Genomic DNA, 3923 nt, shown 5'->3' on the forward strand with positions numbered 1-3923 from the left:
ACATAATATACTAAAACTGTATGCACTGAGACTTTATCTTTTTTCTGGGCATCCCTCAATTTCCTTGGAAATAAGGGATGCCTGGCAGGGTTATTTGAATCTCAGGTCATTTTGGCAACCCTAGCTATAGTGTTGTCTCTCTAGGTCGTCCTCAGTTGTGGTTATAAAAATGTGCGACTCAACAGTAGACAAAAAGGAGTTACTAGTTAGGCCCCAATCAGGCCAGGTGGCAGGAAGCTCATGTCCCTCAGGAGGAGAAGAAGAAAAATACTGATGAGTTGCAACGTCCTTATTATACTCCCCAAAGCATATATCTATTTTGCATCTGAGCATAGACATGGTAACGCCCCGCCTGCCTCTGATTGGCCTACCGACACTGCCCGTCTTGACTGTCCACTGAGGTGGATATAGCTATGCTGGCTAGTCTGATGCAAGGTTACTCCGTGGTGGAAAATAATACGGTATGATACAAGAGAACTGTACGTTTTATTTGTAGAAGAGGCAAACTAATATTGTTGTTGTTGTTGTAATATTGTTTGCTTTGATGCAATAAATTGATTGAACATGTACACCGTAATATGATTTTATTTGATAAAACGTACAAGTTAGTTACAAGGCTGCATTCTGTCGCACGTGCCAAGCTGTCATTCTCTTGTATTATTTCCCACCACGTAGGCAGAGAGGCAGGGACCTATCCTAGCCTCGGTACCAGCTTTAATCATCTGCGAAGAGAAAAGCCTGGTCATCATGACCTAAGGCAGAGAATGCCTATAGCCGGAAGCGGGGCTTCCATCGTTTGAACTTCCCCTGGAAGTTGTCTTTTTTCCACTTCTGCCAAATTCCAGCACTTCCGTTCATAGGCACTCAGCAGTGTAGGTCTTGCCCAGCGTGGACCTAGCCCTGCCCACTCCACTGACCGAAGCTCCAATAGGCACGTTAGCAAGAGAGGAGACATGGCAAGCTGTCCTTCTCATCCATTGAGATGCATGGAAAATGATGGGATTTCTCCATAAAAACAATCCATCGTTTCAGTAGAAAGCGCTTCAAAATGTCTTTTAAATCTAGTCAACCAGGCCTGCAGTAGGCTATGCACTGGACAAATGTGCATGACATGCACATTGGGGGGGGGGGGGGGGGGGGGGGGGGGGTTACATGGACATTTGTTTTACTATGCTTTGAGCTTGCAGAGTTAGGATGAGAAGTTCAGTCCCGCGGGAGAGACTCAGAGTAGAGTCGCTGCTTCTTCGCCTGGAAAGGAGCCAGCTTAGGTGGTTCGGGCATCTGGGCCTTAGGATACCCCTCGGGCGTCTCCCTATGGAGGTCCTTGAGGCACGTGCCACTGGGAGGAGACCCCGGGCAGACCACGGCACAAGTTGGAGGAAACATATCGACTCACTGGCCTTGGAACGTCTCGGGATCCCCCAGGAGGAAGTTACTAATGTTGCTCTGGAGAGGGAAGTCTGGAGCTCTCTGGTGGAGCTGTTGCCCCCGCGACCTGACGGATAAGCGGTTGAAGATGGATGGATGGAAAAAACACCAACATTTTGAATATGGAGATAAGAGGTTTCTGCCCGACAGCGACGATATATATTTTTCCATTCCTTCCGCAAAAACAATTGCACAACAACAATCTGGGAAGTGCGGTAATCCAGTCTGGCAGTGTGTCGCGGGTTCGACTCCCGATCCCGACGGCCTTTACTGCATTTCACCCCCCCCATCTCTCTCCCCATTTCCTGTCAGCCTACTGTCTATATCCCTCCATAAAAAAGAAATATATAAAATAAAGGCGAAAGCCAAAAAAATAAACAATCTGGGAAGTGCATGGGGACCCCATCTCAACTGAGAGATAATGAGCTCTCAGTTGCACAATAATTCACAGTTCCACAACAGGCCTTCATTTCAGTCCAAAAAGAAAAGCTTTTTGATGTTGCAATTCAAAACTTTGCAACAGACCAAAATGACCCGCCGTCGTCACGATGCACTCATAATATTATGCACATGACGTGTATAGCTGGCTAGGAGGGAGGACGCACACTGAGATTTTCATTTCTGTAAATGGAAAAAGGGTGTTTGCCTGTTTGGAGAGCTATATTTATGTGCATGTGTACAGTCTAGTATAGTGTTTAGTATTTAGATGATAAATGGTAGATCTTAGACCATTTTAATTTTTTTATTATAGAATATTATATATATCATATGATAAGGCTATCTGTTATACATTGTCATGCTGGCTTTCCATGGAGCCTGCCCAGATTTCAATTCAAGGCCTGGTAAAACAGGTCCATTTCCAGCATGGGTTATTATTACTAGCCACCGATCTACTCGAGAACTAAAAGAAGGAAGTTGGGAATTTGCCATATGGGTTTAAAATATGTTTTCCCGACAGAGAGATCCCAACAGATCTCTCTGTTTTCCACCAATGTATGTAGGCCTATGTTGGCCTTTGTATGTTATCAGTGGAATGTTAACCAGCTGTGTTCACCTACCACCAGTCTATCTATTGGAGATAGACTGGAGATAGTCTGTCTGTCTGTCTGTCTGCGTGCGTGCGTGCGTGTGTGCGTGCGCCGTGCGGTGTACTATATATCATTTGGAGAGAAAAGAAAAAAGAGGAAGATAAAGTAAAATGGTGAAAGAATTACAGGAGAGGAACACACACACACACACACACACACACACACACACACACACACACACACCCCCCCCCCCCCACACACACACACACACACACACACACACACACACACACACACACACACACACACACCCCCACACACACATGAAACACACCAAATGGACCAAATGGTTCTATTTGTACACTCTCAGAGTTAAATTAACATTGATTTTACAATTTAAATTGGGGTCCCAGAGATAGAACTGTCATTAAATGGGGGTTTGTAGACTAATGCATGTCAAACTGGGGGTCCTTGAAATTAAACGGGTTGAGAATCACTAATAGAGCCGTAAACATCTTCTCTTATGGGGGTCCCTGGCATATGTTTTCAAATGGGGGGTCCGCAGGCTAATTAGAGTCAATTTAGGGGTCCTTGACATGAAAAGGTTTGGGAACCTCTGGTGTAAGTCATGTTATTTTATCTCAAACAATGGGTCGTGACCCCAAGCGGGGTCACAGAAAGGTGAGACGGCGTCAGGGCATTGGCAACTGAAAAAAGAAAGGAAAGAAATGTGAATTAAGATATGGAGAAAAGTGGGGTGGCGACCGACGTGAAGAGGACTTCAAAGACGGCCAAATGACTCTGTGATTCGTCCAGCCCAGGCCAGGGGGTCACTGCCATGCTGGCTTGTGTTGTGGTGTCATACATCAGACATACAAAATGAGCGGACAATACAATGTCCAGAAACACATAAAGAGAGGTCGGTAACTCTGAGAGTGTTCAAATGGAACCAAAATGGTCCATTTGATTAAATTTGTTCACTCTCAGAGTTAAGGGGGTCCATGCAAATACATTTATTTTAGAACCACTATTACTACTGTAATAGTTGGACTTAGCCTCGCATATAGCGATACTAATATCACTGCATGGATATTAGTCTCGTCCCGCTCAGTATTACATTTTTTCCCCGCAATGTCCCGCCCCATATTTGCTTACTGGGCCCTGGTTGGTTCCTGGGCCTGGTTCCAGGCGAATCTTGTTTGGCTCGTCACAACTTCGGCCAGACTTTTTGGGTGCATCTGGTGGTGGTGCATGGCCGTTCTTAGTTGGTGGAGTGATTTGTCTGGTTGATTCCGATAACGAACGAGACTCCGGCTTGTTAACTAGTTTCGCGGCCCCGTGTGGTCGGCGACTAACTTCTTAGAGGGACAAGTGGCGTTCAGCCACACGAGAAGGAGCAATAACAGGTCTGTGATGCCCTTAGATGTCCGGGGCTGCACGCGCGCCACACTGAGCGGATCAGCGTGC

The sequence above is a fragment of the Protomyctophum bolini genome, assembly GCF_963924005.1.
Source record: "Protomyctophum bolini genome assembly, chromosome: 16".
Taxonomy (NCBI): Eukaryota; Metazoa; Chordata; class Actinopteri; order Myctophiformes; family Myctophidae; genus Protomyctophum; species Protomyctophum bolini.